General features: G+C 40.3%; 1 pseudogene; it reads left to right on the top strand.

Annotated features, from left to right (window-relative positions):
* Positions 1-228: 228 nt before the first annotated feature.
* On the top strand, positions 229-1,238 carry LOC127031125 (olfactory receptor 10A4-like; annotated as a pseudogene).
* Positions 1,239-8,489: the final 7,251 nt, after the last annotated feature.

Below are 8,489 nucleotides of genomic sequence, written 5' to 3'. Positions count from 1 at the left end.
TATCATACTATTACTATGAAAAATATGGGGAGCAGCGTCACAGTCATACCAATGCAGCTACACCAGTTTACAATGATTATTGGGTCCAGTTACATACAGAACTGCAGCAGGTTTTTGTCTGAAGCATCCCAACACATAGGAAACCAGTATGAATTGTATGATTCATATGCACATGTATGGTATTCTTCAGATTCAGCTCCAGTATCTTTCTCTTTGTCACCCCTGCAGATGACATATTCTGAGAGAGAGCCTGATGAGAACCAGACCATTTCTGATGTGTTCATCCTGGTGGGGTTTTCATACCTTACAAGGTATGAAAACCTTTCTTACCTTCAAATCCTTCTGTTTCTGGTGTTTCTGCTCTCCTACCTGGTCATTCTGATGGGGAATCTGCTCATTATCCTCCTTATAAAGCTAAACCCATCACTTCATACCCCCATGTATTTCTTCCTACTGAACCTGTCCTTCTTGGAAGTCTGCTACACCAGCAGTGTGGTCCCTCAGCTGCTCCCTCACCTTCTCGTGGAGCAAAAGACCATCACCATTGTGGGCTGCGCTGCACAGATGTATGTCTTCACCATCCTGGGCCTCACAGAATGCAGCCTCCTTGCAGCCATGGAGTACGACTGCTACACAGCCATATGCAACCCCTTGCACTAAAGAACCATCATGAGTGGTCGGGTGTGTGCACAGCTCATGGCTGCTTCATGGACCATCGGCATCTCAGTGGAAGTAGTTCAGACCACGTGGATCTTTAGCCTGCCCTTCTGTGGCTCCAACCACATCCACCTCTACTTCTGTGACATTCCACCGGTGGTAAAGATGGCATGAACTGACAGATCCAAAAAAGAAATTGTGGTCTTGACTGTGTTAGTTTTGTTCATCATGGGCCCTTTTTGTTGATAACCGTGTCCTATATCTGCATTATCTCCACCATCCTCAAGCTGCCATCAGCAGAGGGAAGATGTAAAGCCTTCTCTACCTGCTCCTCCCACCTCATGGTGGTGACTTTGTTCTATGGAACGGCCCTTTTCACCTACCTGAGGCCCAAGTCTATCTCCACCCCAGAGAGTGATCAAATGATTTCCCTCATGTACACAGTTGTGACCCCAGTGTTGAACCCCATAATATACATGCTGATGAACAAAGAGGTGAAGGGAGCCTTTAGAAAAACAATAGAAAAGAGTCTCTTTTCACACAGTTGGAGAAATCAGAGAATGAATGATAGAGTTAGTTAAAACAAGGGGAATGAGGGAAATTCATAAATGTTTTGTTTAATTTCTTCCGATGACATTCACTTTTTTTAATTGGAATTTTGACATTTGAAAAACTTTGACCTGTTCTAAGTCTGTTTGGAAAATGGGAAAAGAAACTTTTTTTAAAATGAAATAAATAAATAAACAAATAAATACATAAACTTTTGTCAAACTTTTGATAGTTAGAACCTTTTGACCAGATGTAAAGATAATTGAAAAATCAAATGAGAATCTTTAGTCAAAGTAGTATCCTGATTTTACATCTTCAAAATTTGAAATGTCAAAGCAAAAAACAAAACATAACAAATTAACGTAAGAAACATTTCATAAAATGTTCACCTTGGTTTGTTGAAATTTAACAATTTTCACCAAGGTTTTAATACCTGAATAATTCCAACCAGCTCTACAGAAAAGTCCATTTAGGCTTCCCCTTTCGCTGTCTTGCTGCCCAGTGCATCATTTTAGGTTTTGGGTTGGGTTGGGGTTTCCTCTGGCCTAATTTTAAATAACATTGCTCAGCACTTATGCAGGCTTCCTATATAAGACACGGATAGATTTTTCAATGCCTAACCTGATCAGGTCACACAACAACTCTTGGAGATGGCTCTTGACTTCCATGGCATTTTTTATTAGCAGATCAGATTGTAAGATTATGGTGTATATCATAGATTAGTCGATTTTAAGGTAATAAGTGACCATTTTGATCATCTAGTGTGATATCAGCAATTTCCAGGGAAGTCCAACATTGCCAGTTTAGCCTGGAGCTGGAGCATACTCTGCGGGGAAGGTTAGGAGCTCTAAGCCCAGAACTCTAAGAAGCATCTATTGAGCATATGGAAACTGAGATTCTTCCAAATGCTCATAACTTGACCAAGCCTACGTGCTGTTTTATGGAACAAGCAAAAGGTGCATCCCTGACACCAGGGTGCCCCCACCCCTCATATTTCATTTTCTGCGTCAGTGCCTACCAGAGCTAGAGTGTCCAAAAAGAGAATTCTTCCCCTTTGTTAACACAAGAGAACCAACATATTTTCCATAATCTCTTTCTTGGAAATGACTGAAACTTTTTTTTTGTGTGGAATTCTTAAGAAAATTTCCTACTGAGGTAGACACTCAACATGAAAAAATTCAGCCCAAATGGTTAAAGTTTTAGGAAGTTATAAGGAATTAAAAACAGGGTCTTGTAATCCAAAGTATTGAGTAACCTCATTTATAGGGTTTTCTCCCATTTTTTTTGACACTTATAATATATCTTGTCTGGAGTCTATCTAGATTCATAGAACCTAAGGCCAGAAAGAACCACAGTGATAATCTAGTCTGACCTCCGGTATAACATAGGCCATAGAACTTCCCCAAAATAATTTATAGAGCATACCTTTTAGAAAGACAAAACATCCAGCCTTGATTGGATCCACCACATACCTCAGTAATTTTTTCCAATGGTTAATTAAAAATATACAATTTATTTCTAGCTTCAACTTCCAGCTATTTGGTAGACATGCCCAAATATCTTCAAGTAATATCATCTTCCCCTTTTCTTCCATATTTATTTTTTTTGTTCTGTGTTTAATTGAGCTATAGATCATAAACTGCCCAGAGAACTATTTCACTCTGTTAAGTTTGCTATAAATTTCCATGTATAGTTATGGCGCAATAATGTAGAAGAAAGAAAGAAAGAAAGAAAGAAAGAAAGAAAGAAAGAAAGAAAGAAAGAAAGAAAGAAAGAAATGTTTGTTGGTTTGTTTGTTTGTTTGTAATTGACAATAAAATAATTCAAGTATTTCTCTCTGTAAGGAAAAAAAATTATCACCCAAAGGCAGTTGAAATGTTCTGTAAATAAAAAGTAACTTGATCAAGTACAATTATACTGCTCTACAGCCAAAATGCTTCTGAAATAAATGTAGTCCAACTTTACTAATTATGGGTCACTGAGAACGAAAATGATGCTTAAAATTGTTGATTGGCTCTAGTTTTCAAGATATGCTATTGGGTCAGTATATACGACCCTTGACTTGGGAATGGTGGAGGATAAGTGAGTTATAAAGGGAAGGGATCTCAATTTAAACCAGAAATGACTAAAATACATCTTTGACTAGATCTATGAATAAATCTATGACTGGGTTTGGACAGTACTTGCTTTTTAGGCTAAACAATGAATGATGCAATCTGAAGCTGGTATTGTGTCATACATGATATGAATTGCATCCTGTTATTCCTAGAAGTCATGGATGATGCAATCATAACGAAGCTTACATCACTTTGCTGAACAAATTGCCCTACATCAGCTCTAGAAATCATACAGTGTCATGCTCTCTTATTTGTCAGTGTTTGATTTTGCAAAGGGACACATTTCTGTTTAGCCAAAGTGAGCAGAGATGCCTCGTACTTGTGTGAACAGTGCAGATAACTTCTGCTATGTTTGTGGTGAAGTGACTTTTGCATCACAAAGCGCAGTCTAACCACTATGGTTAAGAAAGCCTATCACCTTTCTTTTGGCTGCAAAATTGGAGATCAGGACAAGAGGTGGGCCCCACACATATGCTGCAACACTTGTGCAACAAATCTTCACCAGTGGTTGAAGAGGAAAAGGAAATCTATGCCTTTTGCAGTGCCAATAATTTGGAGAGAGCCAACAGATCATACCAGCAATTGTTACTTTTTCATGGTGCCTCCAGTTGGGAAAGGTGTGTCAAAGAAGAAAAAATGGACTGTGCATTATCCAAACATTCCATCAGCTATACGCCCAGTACCCCACGGAGAAGGACTGCCAGTTCCTGATGCACCAGAATCATTCTCACTTGAGTCAGATGAGGAAGAGGAAGAGGATGAAACTTCTGATCCTGAACCATCAATGTCACAGGACCCACATTTTCTCCCATCCTCCTCCTCTGAAGCACACCTCATAACACAAGGTGAACTGAATGACCTTGTCAGGGATTTGGAACTAACCAAGAGTAAGGCAGAGCTGTTGGGTTCCAGACTACAGCAGTGGAATCTCCTGGCAGGCTATCAGGGCAAATGGAGCCCATCAATGCTTGCAGACTATTTCTGGACAGTGACAAGAGATGCTCCATTTAATGAATACAAGAGACAAGCCAAGAAGCGCCGAGTAGACACTTAATAGCACTAAATTATGTACATAATAGTTTTTTGCCTTTTGTTTCATAATAAATTTTATTTATATAACCCTTTTGCTGATTTTTAAAGTGTTACATAAACAGGACAGGTGAAATGTTATCATGTAAAGCAACCATGAACACATGAAAAGACCTAGGTTTACAATTTATGATTAAAACTCTACTCATGGTCTGAGCCAGAGGCCATCTACACAATATACATAGACATAAAATGTAAAAACTTAAATATCTTAGAAACAGTAGCCAATCAGTTGTTTTAATTGTCATATTTGAATTCAGCACATCAAAATCCATAATAAATATCACATTTTATCTCTGAAGCAGATGACTTCTCAAAAATTGTAGACCTGTGTTATTTATTGTTTGTCTCTTCAGGACAAAAACAAACTATTTGATGGTCTAAAAAACAAATTAGCAACATAAGCAAGCAGCATAGCATTTAAGGCCAGAAAGGACCATCAAATCATCTAGGCGGACCTCCAGTATATCACTAGCCACTACCACCACCCAGCGCCCTCACACCCATCCAACAACTGAAATTAAACCAAATTATTTTTCCTTTCCTTTGAACCTGAAGGGAGAGAGCCTGAGGTTCTAATAAACTTGTTCAAGTAATATATGGTTTTAAGGGTCAAATTGAATATTTTCAAAGCCAGCTAAGGAATTTGAACAATCAAATGGAAAGTCAGTGCCCAGGTTACTCCTTGTAGGATTTTCAAAGATCCTAACCAGATCTAGGACCAGATTTTGAAATGCATTCAAATATACAAAAAGGTTTTTAGTGAGGTGGGATATAGTCACCTGAATGATTATGAAAAATCCCATTAATTGCCTATCTGCATTTTAACTGCTTAAGGACCCTAATTTTTAAAGGTATGTAGGTGTCTAATGATCACATAGGTGCCTAGAGAGATTTTCAACAGTGCCTAGCACCTAGTTCTCATTTAATTGAAATAATGTGGTGTCTAACCTCCTAGGAACCTTTGTAAATCCCATTAGGTGCATATCCTTCATCTGTAGACACCTAAATACTTTTGAAAAACTGGCCTTTAGGGTTTGACCCAGTACTCACTAAAGTCAATAGAAAGACACCTGTTGACCATTGGATTTGGCTCTTAAGTGATGCATTGTGGTGGCCATCTGCATTTGGGGAGTTTTGTCTCAAGGGAGCTTAATGGTAAGAGCTCAGCTATGCTGCCATAATGTACTGTGTAGACGCTACCTAGGAGATATCACAGCAACGGAAGGGGTTTGTCTGTCACTGTTGTAACTCCACCTCCCCGAGTAATGGTAGCTAGGTTGATGGAAGAATGTTCCCATCCTTCTCCAACTGCCAGGTTTACCACTCTGCATCCTCTACTTCCTCTACTGGGGGAGGGTGGGACTATAGGGGAGTCTTTTCCACTCTTTTGGGTCTATTCCAGGATTTGCCGTGTGGGGTTCTTTCATCCTCCACCCACAGAAACTACATTGTGTGTGTGTGCAGGGCGGGGAAGAAGGTGGAGTGGATGGCGCCACGGATCCACCCCTTTTTTCATGTTCTCTGTGTGTATATATATATATCTTCCTACTGTATTTTCCACTACATGCATCCATTGAAGAAAGCTTATGCTCAAATAAATTTGTGAATTTCTAAGGTGCCACAAGTACTCCTTATTCTTTATGATGATGAATGAGGTTGTTTTAATCGAACCAACATGTACAAGGTGAGAGGTGGCACCTTGCTACACAGAGGGGTTGTACCTCAATACATCAAGACACTTTTTTGTATCTTTGTATAAGAATGCATCCCTGAAGTGTTGTCTTTTTATGTCCTAGGGGAGCACTGGTAAATCCCACCATTGACTAAGCCAGTCCATTGTCAGGGAGCACATATGTACTAGCAGAATTGTAGACATCTGATCCGGGGAGCTAGAGACTGTTTTATTTGGCAATAAACCTGGCCGGGTGCCTTCGTACCTTAGCAGAGTCTGTGGTCATTGGGGTTCTCTCAGGGTCTGGTGTGCCAGCGATCTGCAGAGCCGGGGAAGCACACAGGGGGAACACGTGCAGCCGACTGATATCAACATTGGGTGGAGCAGAGCACCACACTGGTGATACTTGACAACATAAATCAGTGTAGCTTCCTTGAAACTCATAGGAAAGTTGGTGTTAAGTTAATTAGCACAGCTTCATTAGAGTCAATGAGCCAGTTCCCCAGTAATTATAAATCAGTGTAGCTCCATTATACTCCATAGGGCCAGATACTCTGCTAGAGTAAATTTGTACAGCTCTGTTGACACTAATGGGACAGCTCTATCACTGCTGTAGATTGGAATCACTCTGCTGATGATAAAGAATCAGATTCTCAGATGCCATAGATCAATGAGCTAATGTAAATTAGCATAGCTAAACTGTGATCAATGAGACTGATCCCCAGCTGGTGTAAATCAGCATCATTCCAGTGTAGTCAATTGGCCAGGTCCTCGGCGGGGCTAAAATACTATGGTTCAGTGAAGGTCTTCTCTCTGGTGGGCACAGATGTTATTCCTTGCTGGAATATCATCAGCAGTGTCACAAACAAAGTTCTCACCAGGGACATCTGTGCCAAAGCCCTGAAGTCAACAGGCATGCACAGGAGTAACTGAGAGCACATTATGAAGTAATGATAATTCACAGGGTGTGACAGGACAGGGCTTCATAGGGGTTACTAAGAACATGGTGTTAAAGGTACAGGGCTGCATACAGTCCTTTCAGGGTAGACAGTAGATTATGATGGGGAAGTGGATGCCCAGGGCTAGTATGTGTTAGGAGTATGTTCTGTGTCTTTAAGAGCAGAGCACTGAACTGGGATTAGCTTTCTAGTGTCACCTTTGCCAGACACACAACTCGGAGCTCTGGACTCTCCTTTAGCTTTTGGAACATGTTTTAGTTCTAATAATGCCTTACACTGTAGACTCCAGAATGTTTCTCCTCCTTATGAATTCACAACACATGGTACCAGAGTGAGGTAGAAGAGAGGACAGAGAAAAGAGGACTGTGGTAAGAAATAAAGGAGTCATCATGGAGATGGAGCATCTAAAAGCCCCCAAATAATTCAGTCTCCCAGGTAACGCAGCAGACTCCTGGAAGAGTTTCAAACAGAGAATCTATCTATCTATCCAGATATATATCATTATGACAAAATGAGATTGTTAGGACAAGTAATAGGCCTATCTGTTTGCCCCATCTCGCAGGGTCCTGGAGCCTAGGCTCCTGCCCGAGCCCAGAGGCCTACACTGCAATTAAAAACTTGTTAGCCTGAGCCCAGTGAGCTCAAATCAGCTGGTGTTTGCCAGTGGCAGATTTTTAATTGCAGTGCAGACACACTATAATAGGTAACCAGAGTCAAAGACTGAAAACTAAGGGCCAGATCTTGAGCTTGTGTAAACTGACACAGTTCAACTGATTCCAGAGTAGCTAGGGCTATTTATGCCAACGCAGGATCCAGTTTTTGGATTTCAGTGAAATTAAAATGATTTAAATGACTTGAGGATCTGTCCCATTGACTTCCACGGAGCTGTGGCTGATTTACACCTGCTTGGGATCCAGTCCGTTACACAGTTTCAGATCCATAAACTTTGCCAAAGTTGAGTCAAAAGTTCTTAACCCATCTGTCCTTCCATGGCTTTTCGTGCATGAGATTAATTACAAGAGTGGAACTGTTAATGGCTGTGCAGTGATTCAGTCCCACTGAGTCAGAATGTTGGAGGAATTCAGTGTTGCAGAGATTTTTTGTATCTGATTTTCAACTTCTACTGGGATGAATATCCCGATCTTTCTTTCTTTCTTTCTTTCTTTTCTTTCTTTCTTTCTTTCTTTCTTTCTTTCTTTCTCAGCAATTACTATTTTTCCCTTTACTCAGATAACACTAAATCAAAACACCATTAGGCTGCAGGTTCAATGGTTCATGACATTTTAAAAACATTTAATTCATATGGGTTGTAGTTATCTCAGAGAGACTGAACATCTATAAAGGACCAGAAGCTGGTGTTAACCAGTGTAGCTCCATCGGAGTCAATGGGTCCATACCTCCAGCTGGTATAAAACATCCATAGCTCCATTGGATTAAATGGGT

Source organism: Gopherus flavomarginatus, chromosome 11, assembly GCF_025201925.1.
Source record: "Gopherus flavomarginatus isolate rGopFla2 chromosome 11, rGopFla2.mat.asm, whole genome shotgun sequence".
Taxonomy (NCBI): Eukaryota; Metazoa; Chordata; order Testudines; family Testudinidae; genus Gopherus; species Gopherus flavomarginatus.
The sequence above is the reverse complement of the archived record's forward strand: the minus strand, read 5'-3'. Positions and strand labels throughout refer to the sequence as shown.